The sequence below is a fragment of the Triticum dicoccoides genome, chromosome 3B (genome assembly GCF_002162155.2).
Source record: "Triticum dicoccoides isolate Atlit2015 ecotype Zavitan chromosome 3B, WEW_v2.0, whole genome shotgun sequence".
In the NCBI taxonomy this organism is placed as follows: domain Eukaryota; kingdom Viridiplantae; phylum Streptophyta; class Magnoliopsida; order Poales; family Poaceae; genus Triticum; species Triticum dicoccoides.
The window spans coordinates 473,685,094-473,699,825 of NC_041385.1; positions in this window are offsets into that span (position 1 = coordinate 473,685,094).

Sequence of the window (14,732 nt, forward strand, 5' to 3'; positions counted from 1 at the left end):
AGTGCTCGCCTAAGATATAAAAATCCTACGGAGTGAAGAGCAAACCTCTCACTCGGGGGCTTAGCTGCAGCCCAGTGCTCGCCTAAGATATAAAAATCCTACCGAGTGAAGAGCAAACCTCTCACTCGGGGGCTTAGCTGCAGCCCAGTGCTCGCCTAAGATATAAAAATCCTACCGAGTGAAGAGCAAACCCCTCACTCGGGGGCTTAGCTGCAGCCCAGCGCTCACCTAAGTGGATTAAGGAATAAGTCGACTGCAGTGAGCGTCCTGCTTTGAACCTGCAAAAGACATTTCAAGCCAAAAGCAATCATATTCAAACATCAAATTCAAGTTCGGAACGATACCTAAAGGAACCGAAAGTGCTCAGGCGCTAAGCCTGTTAAGGTTTATCGGTTACAACTCCACTCGGCATACCAAGGCAAATTTAAAGCGTCGAGCTTAAAAGAAGTTTTTACCCCTCCTGTGGAGGGCTGGAAGGTGCAACAAACTCATCAAGATCAATTCCATCTGCGATGCGAGTGGCAGCAGCAATGAAAGTTTCCATAAAGGACCTGAAGTCGTGTTTCTTGGTGTTGGCCACCCGGAGGGCCACCAGCTTGTCTTCTCGCGCATCTTTGCAGTGGACTCGGGCCAGACACAGAGCAACATCTGCACCGCACCGAGCCGAGGACTTTTTCCACTCCTGCACTCGACCAGGGACCATGTTCAAGCGAGCCATCAGTGACTCGAGGTCGTTCTGGAGTGTCTCCCTGGGCCAGAGCGTTGAGTCGATGCAAGATGTGGCGACCTTCAGCCTTGCAAGATAGTCCACGACAGCTGCAAGACGGGACTCCAGTCGAAAAACATTCATGGCAACTTCGTCATTCACCGGAGAATTGACGGGGTCAAGGTTTGGTTCCAGCCGGCTAGTCTCTTCTTCAAAGTCTTGACAAAATTCTGCAAGGGCGATCACCGAGTCAAGGCAATGGTCGAATGGAAAAATCACAGTTGAAAATGATTGTTGAGCGTAAAGGTTTACCTTCAAGCATAAGGAACAGCTTCTTGGCAAGACCACTCAGGAAGGCCTCCAGATCATTTTTCTTCCCAAGAGCAGCTTTCAGATTGGTATTTTCTTGTTCAAGCTTGGTGACTGAAGCTAACTTCTCATCAGCAAGCTTGATCTTCTCAGCTAGTTCAAGGTCTTTTTTCTGTTGGGCCTCCTTCACCTTACCTGCAAGTTACAGCAAGATCAGATTTTGAAACAAATAAAGGGAAAAAGCAGTCGTCGAGGTCTCACCAAACATACCTTTGGTCTCCTCATTTGCCTTCGTCAGATTCTCCTGAACCAGCTTCAAATCCAGCTCGAGCTGAATGTGCTTGTTTTCCAGCTCAGTGTAGCGAGCCGCAAGGTCACAGGATCTCTGCGAAGAATCAATCGACTAAATGTCAAAGATAATTCACTTCCGAGTGGAAAAGGAAAAATCATGCGTTTCTAAGACTACAGCCGAATACAAGCATTCGACCGTAGTCTCGGGGACTACACCCAGTGGGTGCACTCAGCGTGTCCCCACTAATCCTATTGAAGACAGAGTCGACCCAGTCGCCATAGTCGAATGACGGAAAGACTGAACTTATAAAGCCTAAGGCCGACTGCCAGCAGTCGACCTTAGCCTTGGGGACTACACCCAGTGGGTGCACTCAGCGTGCCCCCACCGGTTTGCGAAATCCATTCGCCATAGTCGAATGACGGAAAGACTGAACTTATAAAGCCTAAGGCCGACTGCCAGCAGTCGACCTTAGCCTTGGGGACTACACCCAGCGGGTGCACTCAGCGTGCCCCCGCTAACACGGAGTTTAAATCGACACACCCAGTGGGTGATTACTATAAATTCTGGAAGGAAAAGTTTTTGATAGCATATCCTAACAGAACAAGCGGTGGTCGACTGACCTGAACATTGCTTTGAAGGGCAGAACTTGCATCGTAAGCTGCCTGGCTCGCATCCCGGATGGTCTTCTACTACTCCATCATGATCCCTGCTTGGCGTATCGCCTCCTTCGTGGTGCCAGCTTGGTCCTCTGGGACGTGGTGCGTCGTGAAGAGGGAGGGCTGCAGAGCACTCGTCAGTGGATCTGCGAAGGACACAGTGTGTCGAATGGTGTTCTCCTCCTCCGCGACCAGAGTCTCAGGCACCGCCACATCCTGGGGCACCCTGCCGGCAGACGCTTTCCTACTCCTTCTGTGCTTCAGCAGTTCCTCATCTTCATCATCATCAGGGAGAGTGATAACAACATTGGATGGAGCTACAGAAAAGAATCAGAATTAGAGATCATGAGTCAGTCGACTAGAAACGGTGTTAAGAGTATAGTACCAGGTTTTGAGGTTGCTGCGTCCTCCATCTCATGGTCGTCAGCCCGGGCTGAGGTCTCAGAAGTAGCAGCACTGCAACTCCAAAGAATCAGTCGACTAACTCCAGCGCCAACCAGAGATAAAGTTCGCACAAAACAAGAAGACTCAAGCAGCATGATTACCATGATATGGTGGGGATGGACACCTTCATCTTCGGCAGGAGCTTGGTCGGCTTTGACGGGGCCGCCCTAGGCTGCTTCGACGCCTTTTCAGTCGGCGCCGGAGAGGTGGTCCGAGGGCGCTTGGTCGACTGTGTAACAGTCGCAACCCCCTTGCCATGTTCAGTCGCAGGGTCATGGACAAGCTCGACTGCCTTTCCGAGCGCGGTGGTGCGACCTCCTCCTCCTCTTCTTCTTTGTCCTCATCATCATCATCATCATCGTCATCGTCATCATCATCATGCTCAGCGGCGTCCGAGTCCCACTCCTCCTCCTGGCTCTTGCCCCCGCTCGCTTCTCCCTCCTCAGTCGGGGCCTGCGCTCCATTGGGCATCGAGTACAGCTCAGTGAGGACCTGATAGACATCAAGACAAAGTCAGTCAACTGATCGGCAGAGAAAACAGAAATAAATGTGACAAGAATACAATGGGAAGTGGAGCAGACATACCTTGTTTGGATCACTGTGGTGGTCGAGTGGAGGAATCCTTCTGGCTCCACAAGGGTTATCCTTGTTCCCAGTAACAGCGGCCATCCACTTTCCAGAGTGGCATCGTCGACTGCTTCTGGATTGACCTGAGTCTCATCCTCAGTCCCGCGGTACAACCACATGCAATGGCTCCGGAACTGAAGAGGCTGGATACGACGCCTAAGAAAAACCTCCAGGAGATCCATACCCGTCACTCCCTCCCGAACCAACTGAACTACACGCTCCATCAGCATCTTCACGTCAGCTTTCTAATCCGAAATCACCTTCAGAGAGGAGGGCTTGTTCACTCGGCCCATGGTGAACTGAGGGAGTCCACTCGACTGCCCCGGCGTCGGCTGATCCTGGCAGTAGAACCAGGTCGACTGCCAGTCTCTGACTGACTCGGGAAATGTCATGGCTGGGAAGGTGCTCTTGTTCCTCACCTGGATCCCCAGACCCCCACACATTTGGACAACTCGGGTTTTTTCATCGCCTGGGCTCGCCTTCTTCACGGTCTGAGAGCGACACGTGAATATGTGCTTGAAAAAACCCCAATGCGGTCGACAACCCAGAAAACTCTCACACATGGACACAAACGCGGCAAGATAGGCGATAGAATTCAGGGTGAAGTGGTGGAGTTGCGCTCCAAAGAAGTTCAAGAAACCACGGAAGAAAACGCTCGGCGGCAAAGAAAATCCGCGGTCGACATGGGTAGCCAGAAGCACGCACTCACCCTCTTCCGGCTGGGGCTGCCACTCTTTCCCCGGAAGCCTTGCAGCTCCATGAGGGATCAGACCCTCGTTGGCCATGTCGAGGAGATCCGTCTCCGTGATGGTCGATTGGATCCAATCTCCCTGGACCCAGCCTTTCGGCAGGCGAGATCTAGACGAAGACCCGCCGCGACTAGTGGATCTCCCCTTCGCCTTCTCCGTCGCCGACGCCTTCTTCGCGCGTTCCAGCGCCGCCATCTTCTCCTTGACCATGGCTACCGGCGAGACGCGCGAGGAGAAGTTGTGCGGAGGCGAGAGCGAGCGCGTTAGGCGGAGATGAAGGGAGCAGAGAGAGAATGCTGAGGCACTGCTCAAAAAACCCTCGCCGGGCGCATTTTTAAGATCCCTTCCGAGTGGATGACAGGTGGGTCCAGTCGATCTAATCATATCCTGAAACAGTTGCGCGGACATGATACGTGGCGAAAAAAGCGGCACGAGGATCGAGGCGTCTATGCCCTGTCCCGTCCGAGCGCCGCGGTCCGCCCCGCTTCGCGCGCTTCCCCAAATTTCGTATCCCGCGGAATCCGTGAACGGCAGGTCGGTCTGCCAGACGCGGGATTTCCTGCGATCCGTCGCTCGGAAATCGGCGAAGTCCAAAAGATCACTCGACGAAGGAAAAGAATGGATCGAGTCGACTGAAGAAAAGTTGCTCACTATCAACAAACAGATTTTTTTGTTCAAAACAACGCACGACCAGTATGCGAAGGCTAATCGGAAACAACATCAACTCCTTCATCACTCAAGCCTCAATCCATTCGGGGGCTAATGATGGAGTCATGTACCTAGGGTAGGGTCACAGACCTGATCTAAGTACCCTGCCCAAGGACACCCTTAGAAGAGATCACCTTCCAGTCGACCTACGAGGGACTCACTCGACTGACTTGAAGGACTCGACCACGAAGACTCACTCGACCACCAGAAGGTCAAGAGGCACTCTGCACTGCAACGGTCTGTAATTAAGTAGACTTTATGATAGTAAAGACACTTTATGTGGGGCGTTACCAGTAACGCCCCGGACTTAATGTACCTTAAACCCTTCATTACGTGGGTTGGCTGGGGTCCTGGAGTACTCTATATAAGCCACCCCCCTCCACAGGCAGAAGGATTCGACACCCTGTAATCCATATACACATAATCCACTCGACCGCCTACGGGCTCCGAGACGTAGGGCTTTTACTTCCTCCGAGAAGGGCCTGAACTCGTACATCTCTTGTGTTTACAACCTCTCCATAGCTAAGACCTTGCCTCTCCATACCTACCCCCACTCTACTGTCAGATTTAGATCCACGACAAACCTTTCTTGAACTCTATTGAAGTGCTGTCGGTTTTGCATATTATTTTGTCGGCGTGTTTATTTGCACTGGTGACGATCTTTGATGCCCAGTGTATGTAATCTACTGTCTGCTTGTGCTTTATTATCATAGTGGCAAACTTTGATGCCCAGTGGATGTAATATGCCATAATTTCTTTATTGTATAGTCTACGTTTTTTCTTATTCACGATGCTGCAGTTCTTTTACTATATATATATCCTGTCTAAGCAATAAACCGGCCAAATCATAAAATTACGGTACATAATCGGGCCGTCATGCAATCACGAAGTAGGTTGGGCCTGAAACGTGCCGAACAGCTCACGGGCCGGCAGCAGCCCGAAATGAACCCCAACCCATGATTGTGCGAATCAAATCACGAGATTTTAACAGGCCAAAATTTTCTCGGTCCTTGTTTGGCCCAATCAGATATCGGCTGCAAGCAGGCCGGATGCAAACCGGGCCGTAGTTAGGCCCAACTATATGACGAGCCTTTAACAGGCCGGAATTAATATAGGGCCGAAATATTAAACGGGCCCTTAACTGGCCAAAACTAATATCAGGCCGAATTACTAAGTGGGCCTTTAGCAAGTGGGCCCAAAAGCATAGTGTCTAGTTGACGGGCCGAATCTGATATGGGCCATAATTGAGCCCAAAGCCTCTTAAAGGGCCGGACCTGATCTGGGCCGTAATTTGTCCCAGAACGTGGTAGGCTTATAACGGGCCGGATCTCATATGGGCCACCTTTTGGCCCGGAACGTGGCAGGCCATTAATGGACCGGATCAAATATGGGCCGGCATTTGGCCCAAAACATGGCAGCCAGTTAATGGGCCGGCCTACTAGGGTCCTCAAAATCTTGTGGGCCTATAGCTGGGCCGGCCCATTAATGTCGGCAAAATCTTGTGGGCCTTTAGCTGGGCCGGCCCATTATGATCCGCAAGAATCTTGTGGGCCTTTACCTGGGCCGGCCCATTATGGCACACAAAAATCTTGTGGGACTTTAGCTTGGTCGGCCCATTATGGCCCGCAAAATCTTGTGGGCCTTTACCTGGGCCGGCCAATTATGGCCCACAAAATCTCGTGGGCCTTTAGCTGGGCCAGCCCATTATGGTCCGCAAAATCTTGTGGGCCTTTAGCTGGGCCGGCCCCTTATGGTCCGCAAAATCTTGTGGGCCTTTAGTTGGGTCAGCCCAATTAAACTTGATGGGCCGGTCCACGTGTCAACATATCATAGGCGTGTCTCGCCCATTGGATGAGTGACACTTGTGCCAATGCAGACCTGACACGTGTCTCCTCTAGCCAATGATGATTTTACACGTGGAAAATCCCCATTGGTCGGGGCTGTTAACGGGTTATCGGATCCAAAACCCAACCCGATAGCTTAACGGCATTCCGTTACGGTGGATGCCACGTGTCGGTCACCCTTGACGAAAGCACTTCTGTGATGCGCGATTTATCGTCATGGAAGTGGACACTTCTGTGATGATAATTTTGGTAATGTCATGGAACACTTCTACGACAGCACAGGTATGACTATCTTGATTCTGTCATAAATTTGTCATGGATGTACATGCATGACAAAAAACGCGACCTACTATGAAAAACACGTATCATCACGGAAGTGTATTTTTTTTGTAGTGCTGTCTCCTTGTAATGGATTGAGTTTTCCCTTTGAAGTTATCTTATGGGATTGAGTCTTTAAGGATTTGAGAACACTTGATGTATGTCTTGCATGGGATACCCATGGTGACAATGGGGTATTCTATTGATTCACTTGATGTATGTTTTGGTGATCAACTTGCGGGTTCAGTGACCTTGTGAACTTATGCATAAGGGTTGGCACACGTTTTCATCTTGACTCTTCGGTAGAAACTTCGGCCACTCTTTGAAGTTCTTTGTGTTGGTTTGAATAGATGGATCTGAGATTGTGTGATGCATATCATATAATCATACCCGCGGATACTTGTGGTGACATTGGAGTATCTAGGTGACATTAGGGTTTTGGTTGATGTGTGTCTTAAGGTGTTATTTTACTATGAACTCTAGGGCTGTTTGTGACACTTATAGGAATAGCCCAATGGATTGATCGGAAAGAATAACTTTGAGGTGGTTTCGTAGCCTACAATAACCTCTTTGTTTATTCTCCTCTATTAGTGACTTTGGAGTGACTCTTTGTTGCATGTTGAGGGATTGTTATATGATCTAATTATGTTATTATTGTTGAGAGAACTTGCAATAGTGAAAGGATGAACCCTAGGCCTTGTTTCGAAGCATTGCAATACCGTTTGTGCTCGCTTTTATCATTAGTTACCTTGCTGTTTTTATAGTTTCAGATTACAAAAACCTATATCTACCATCCATATTGCACTTGTATCACCATCTCTTCGCCGAACTAATGCACGTATACAATTTACCATTGTGTTGGGTGTGTTGGGGACACAAGATACTTTGTTATTTGGTTGCAGGGTTGTTTGAGAGAGACCATCTTCATCCTACACCTCCCACAGATTGATAAACCTTAGGTTATCCACTTGAGGGAAATTTGCTACTGTGCTACAAACCTCTGCACTTGGAGGCCCAACAACGTCTACAAGAAGAAGGTTGTGTAGTAGACATCAATATTATCTAGTAATTTAGTAGCTTAACCCAAAGTAATTTCCATAAAATTACCACCCGCGGTGGAATCCAAAAGATTTCTAGAAACAAAGTTCAATCCCGCATAAATTTTTTGTATGACAATGCAAAGATTTAAAACATGAGTAGGACAATTTCTTAGCATCAATTTCATTCTTTCCCAAGATTGTGCAACATGTTTATGCTCAAGTTGTTTAAAATTTATGGTTTGAGTTCTAAGGGAAATAATTTTCGCGGATGGAAAATACATAGTAATAAAAGCATCTTTGCACTTATCCCAAGAATCGATACTATTGCGAGGCAAAGAAGAAAACCAAATTTTTGCATGATCCCTCAAAGAGAAAGAAACAATTTCAACTTCAAACATGTTTTTTCTTTTGCATATCACACAGTTCTACGAATGTGTTTAGATGGGACGTGGCATCCTCATCAGGAGTACCAGAAAATTGATCTTTCATAACAATATTCAACAAAGCAGCATTAATATCACAAGATTCCGCACTAGTGGCGGGAGGAGCAATCAGAGTGCTAATAAAATCATTGTTATTGGTATTGGAAAAATCACACAACTTGGTATTTTCTTGATTCATCGCGACTATGCAATAAGATTGCAAAAAGATCTGATGAGAAAAAGGCGAATGAAAAAGAGGGCGAATAAAATGGCAATTTTTGTGAAGTGGGGGAGATGAAAATGAGAGGCAAATGGAAAATAATGTAAATTGAAAGGAGATGATACTTGTGATTAGGAACCTGATAGATGTTGATGATGTCTCCCAGGCAACGGGGCCAGAAATTCCTTTTGATGTCGCTTGAACTACGTCGGTATTTCCCCAAAGAGGAAGGGATGATGCAACACAGCTACGGTAGGTATTTCCCTTAGTTATGAAACCAAGGTATCAATACAGTAGGAGAACCAAGCAACACTATGTGAACGGTACCTGCACACAAAGAATAAATACTTGCAACCCGACGTGTAAGAGGGGTTGTCAATCCCTCTCAGGTAAAAGGTTGGTAAATAGATAGATTGATAAATGCAAATAGAATGACGACAAAGAAAATTCAGCAAGGTATTTTTGGGTTTTTGATAATATAGATCTGAAAATAAAAGATGCAAATAAAAGAAAAGGCAAATAGCAATATAGATCTCAAAATATTTGGTGGGAAAATAGACCCGGGGCCGTAGATTTCATTAGTGGCTTCTCTCAAGAAAATATCACACGGTGGGTAAACAAATTACTGTTGGGCAATTGATAGAACATCAAATAATTATGATGATATCCAGGCAATGATCATTATATAGGCATCACGTCCAAGATTAGTAGACCGACTCCTGCCTGCATCTACTACTATTACTCCATACATCTAGTGCTATCCAGCATGCATCTAGTGTATTAAGTTCATGGAGAAATGGAGTAATGCAATAAGAACGATGACATGATGTAGACGAGATCTATTCATGTAGGAATATCCCCCATATTGTTATCCTTAATAGCAACGATACATGTGTGTCTTGCTGCCCCTTCTGTCACTAGGAAAGAACACCGCATGATCTAACCCATCACAAAGCACCTCTTCCCATGGCAAGAAAAATCGATCTAGTTGGCCTAACTAAACCAAAGATTCGAAGAAGAAATACGAGGCTATAAGTAATCATGCATATAAGAGATCAAAGAAACTCAAATAACTTCCATGGATATAGATCTGATCATAAACTCAAAGTTCATCGGATCCCAACAAATGCACCGCAAAAAGAGATACATCAAATAGACCTCGAAGAGACCATTGTATTGAGAATCAAAAAGAGAGGAGAAGCCATCTAGCTACTGCCTACGGACCCGTAGGTCTTTGATGAACTACTCACGCATCATCGGAGAGGCACCAATGAGGATGATGAACCCCTCCGTGATGGTGTCTAGATTGGATCTTGTGGTTCTGGAACTTGTGGCGGCTGGAATTGTTTTTCGTCGACTCCCCTAGGGTTTTTGGAATATTGGGGTATTTATAGAGCAAAGAGGCAGTGCGGGAGGCCACCGAGGTGGGCACAACCCACCAAGGCCCGCCTGGGCTCCTGGGCACGCCCGGGGATTGTGCTCCCCTTGGGCCTCCCCTCTGGTACATCTTTGGCCCATCTTGTGTCTTCTGGTCCAAAAAAATTCTCCAGAAAGTTTCACCGTGTTTGGAATCCGTTTGGTACTAATATTATGCGAAGTAAAAAACAAGCAAAAATCAACAACTAGCACTGGGCACTACGTCAATAGGTTAGTACCAAAAAATGATATAAAGTTGCTATAAAATGATTGTAAAACATCCAAGAATGATAATATAACAACATGGAACAATCAAAAATTATAGATACGTTGGAGACGTATGTCAGTGTACTAGAGTAGGGGTACCCTAGTATCCCGAACTTGTGCACGGGCAGTCGCAGCACCGCGCGGCAAGGCTTGCCGGGTGACCGCCAAGGTCCTCCGTGGTTCCTTTGGAACCATTCAAGAACACAGTATTCAAGACAAGGAGACTAGGCCCCGGCAAGAGGAGCTTGCCGGGAAGGCCAACCAAGGCATCTCAAGGAACTTGCCGCGACACGCCACGCGTCCTGGCAAGGCTCGGCGAGCGACAAGCTCCCGGACGCGACAAGACAACGCCCGCGGCAAGGCGCTTGCCGCGGCAGGCTACCACTCTGTACCCGCGCTCCAACACATCCACCAACGTGTCGCCCTGGGGCCTTTCCACGCGTGCGTGGCAAGAGGCTGTGCAGCCAGCGGTGCGCGGTGGCAAGCGACGCTGACAAGACCGCCATCGTGGCGAACGTAGGCACCCCTGACGGTCCTTTTTCACTATTTGGGCAACGGAGACGGGCATTTAATGCCTTTGTCCCCTGCCGTCAGGGTTAGGTATGATACACTGTGCAGGTAGTTGTACCAACCGCAACTCCTTTTCCATTTTTGCCCTTGTCTACGTTGCCACCTGTCGGAGACCCCTTGAGCATATAAAAGGAGGCCCATGCGCAACGTAGAGAGGGGTTCGGAAGCCAGAAAAACACTCATGCTCGGTCTCGTTAGCAGCTGGTGCATACTGTAGCACTCAGCGCTCCTGAGCAAGAACTCAATACAATCAGACAAGCAGCAGTAGGAGTATTATCTCTCCGGAGAGCTCCGAAGCTGGGTAAACTGCTCGTGTGCTTCGCCTCGATCCGCTCTTCGTGTGATCTCCGCCCCCCGCCGAACCGAAAGGGGCTCGGTCTGCCGGTCCCATAGGTGTTCGTGGATCAGCTTCCCCGACATCTTTGGCGCGCCGGGTAGGGGGCGTCGAGGTTGTGTGAACCTGATTCGGCGTTCACACAAGCTAGATCTTCATCTTCTTCATCGACATGCCACCGAAGAAGAAGGCTTCAGCGGCAACTGTTCCGTCCACGTCGATCCCACCACCACCGGAGCAATCGGGTGGCGGGGTAGACACCAGCGGAAGAACGGGCATCGACAATGGAGCTCACGGTGCTGCCAGGTCCAAGGACAAGGCTGCGCAGACCTCGGCGTTCGTACATGCACCGCGCCCATCTCAGGAGGCGCAGGATCGACAGCGTCATGGTATTCGCAGTGCCATACGTTTGTTGGACCAAGATCGAGCTGGTGGATCTCGGGGTGCTCAAGACCAGCATGCATGCCAACGTGCTGGCACGAGCGAGACACGGTCGCCTGGACGGGATACGGCTCCTTCTAACATAGTTAGAAGTCCGAGCATATCCCGCTCCTCGCAACGTTCTCCACTGCCACCCACCACTCCAGCAGAAGCTTTAGCGCGAGCTTAACTGCTCCTGGATTACCCTCCAACAGCAGACAAGATCGATGAATGGAGGGCCACCATTCAGAGTCTCATCGGCTTCGCCAACGGCGACACTCCGCGGCAGTCGAGTGCATCGCTGCCGCGGCAGGACTGCCAGGCACGAGCCGGTGGCGACGAAACTGGTGGGGGTGCAACCACCATGCACTCTCCACCCCGAAGGCCAAGATCGCCGACTCGCCAGATCCACCTCGACAGCAACTCCACCGCATCATCGGATCCACGAGCTCGTCGCGATCAGCGCCAAGTTCTTCACGAACGACAGCAAGAAGACGCTCGTACTCGCATCGAGCGCCAAAGAGAAGCGCGGCATCAATCCGACCAGCGCGCTGGACCCTCTGTCGACATGCATGCACCAGGGGAACCAGGTGACTCGCCGTACGCGGTAGGTTGCCCTGCGTTCACTCGTGAGTTGCGGCAAGTCCAGTGGCCCAGCACGAAGAATTTCAAGCCAGGCGTGCCAGAGAAGTACGACGGCAAGTCGCATCCGTAGGAGTTCCTCAGCATCTACACCATCGCGGTGCAAGCTGCCGGGGGACGGGACGACAAGATCCTGGCCAACTACTTCCCGCTGGTGCTCAAGCCCAACGTCAAATCCTGGCTCATGCACTTGCCGGACAACTCCATATCCTCCTGGGCAGACCTATGCCATCAGTTTGTCGGCGCCTTTACAAGCGGCCACAAGCCTCATGGCCAAGAGAGTGACCTTCATCTGCTCGCCCAGAAGGAAGGAGAGCCCCTTCGCAAGTATATTCAGAGATTCAGCCGTGTACAGCACAACATCCCAGATGTCCACCCTACCGCGGTAATCAGCGCGTTCCATCAGAACGTGCGAAACCGTAGGATGCGGGAGGAGATGGCGATGTGCAAGATCAGAGACGTCAGTGAGCTATATGCCTTGGCCGACAAGTGTGCACGTGCTGAGGAAGGGAGGAAACTCCCCGGAGAGAATATAGGAGCAGGAGGATCTGATAGTGAGGAGGCTGCCCCGGCAAAGAAAAACCGGTGACGGAACAATAGGAAGAAGAAAGGCAAAGATGTGCTAGTCGTTGAGCAGTCCGGCAACGGAGGTGGCGCCAAGAAAGCCAAAGCTGGTAACCCCAGCGATGAGGCTGTGGCGGTCGCTGACAAGCAGGACGGCACCAACAAGCAGTACTGCAAGATCCACCGCACCAAGGGCCATGACCTCCAAAGCTGCAAGAAGGTCGAGCAGCTTGTCGAGCAGCAAAAGGCTGAATACGAGCGACGCGACAAGGAGAAAGCCCAGGAAGGTGCTGGAGGAGCCGGCAAGAAACGTCCCGGCCGAGGAGGACGCCACGGCAAGGCCAAGCAGCGGCAAGGAGACAGACCTCCCCGCGGCCGCGACAAGGATGAAGATGACGACGACGATGAAGATATGGATGATGACGAGACCGAGGAGCAGGAGTTCCAGAAAGCCATATAGGTCCTGTGCGTTGACGGCGGTGCTTCTCTGCATACTTCACACCGCCAGCTCAAGCAGTGGGTGCGGGAAGTCAATGCGGCAGAACCACCCGTCGAGTCACGCAAACCTCTGAAATGGTCCAGCACGCCTATCGTCTTTGATATTGAGGACCACCCTAATCGCATAACTGCGGTCGGGTGCTTGCCGATGTTGGTTTCACCAACTATCCGCAACCTCAAGGTCACTAAGATGCTAGTTGACGGCAGGGCCGGCTTGAACCTGATCTCCTCCGCGGTACTCCAGAAACTCCAGATCCCTGATGGCGAGCTCGAAGAGACCGGCATGTTCCAAGGAATCAATTCGGGAAGGAGCAAGCTGAAGGGAAAGATCACGTTGCCGGTGACATTTGGCAGCGAGTTGAACTTCAGGACTGAGAGGGTCACTTTTGACGTTGCTGACTTTCCATTGCCTTACAATGGGATACTCGGCCGTCCAGCACTAGCCAAGTTCATGGCAGCCTCTCACTATGCATACAACATGCTGAAGATGCCAGGCCCCATAAGTGTCATCTCTATCCCTGGCGACAGAGAAGGATGCTCTTATCTGCGCCGACAAGATCTACCGGGAAGCAGCAGCCGCAACAGATCGCAAGTCACTTGCCGTTGAAGCTCCCGGGGCGAAGAAGAAGACCAAGTCCGGCAAGAGTTCTGATGCCCACTCCGGCAAGCGCACCTCTTCGGAGTGCTGCGCTACCGTCGAGGACGCACCATCGAGCTCCACCGGCAAGTGTAAGAAAACAATGGTAGCTCCACCAGAGACCAAGAAGGTGTCCGCCAAGGAGGATGGCACTGGTGGTACCTTCACCATCAGTGCCACTCTCGACCCTAAATAGGAAAGTGCGCTCGTTGCTTTCCTGCGGGCGAACGTCGACGTATTTGCCTAGCAACCGTCTGACATCCCTGGTGTTCCCAGGAAAGTAATCGAGCACCATCTTGCCATCTGTCCTCATGCGCGGCCCGTCAAGCAGAAAGTCAGGAAAGAGGCAGTGGAGTGCCAAGAATTCATCGCAGAAGAAATCAAGAAATTGGAAGCAGCAAGCCTCGTCAGAGGAGTGCTCCATCCTGCGTGGTTGGCCAACCCTGTAGTTGTGCACAAAGCAAATGGGAAATGGAGGCTTTGTATCGACTTTACCGATGTCAATAAAGCTTGTCCCAAAGACCCATTTCCCTTGCCACGCATCGACCAGATTGTTGACTCCACGACCGGATGTGACTTGCTTTCATTTCTTGATGCATACTCAGGATACCATCAGATCTTCATGGCAGAAGAGGATGAGGAGAAGACCGCATTCATCACCCCATGTGGCACATACTGTTTCGTATGGATGCCTTTCGGTTTAAAGAATGCTGGTTCAACATTTGCAAGGGTAGTCCACGATGCTTTTGAGCCGCAAATACACAGAAATGTGCAAGCCTACATGGATGACATAGTGGTCAAGAGCAAGGACAAGGCGACTCTGATTCAAGACTTAGACGAAACCTTTGCAAATCTGCGCAAGATCAACCTCAAGCTTAACCCCGAGAAGTGTGTGTTTGGAGTCCCCTCCGGCAAGCTTCTCGGGTTCTTCGTGTCTCAGCGGGGAATTGAAGCCAATCCCGACAAGATCAAGGCCATTGAGCAGATTGAAGCACCAAAGCGCGTCAAGGATGTACGAAGACTTGCCGGTTGTGTAGCGGCTCTCAGCA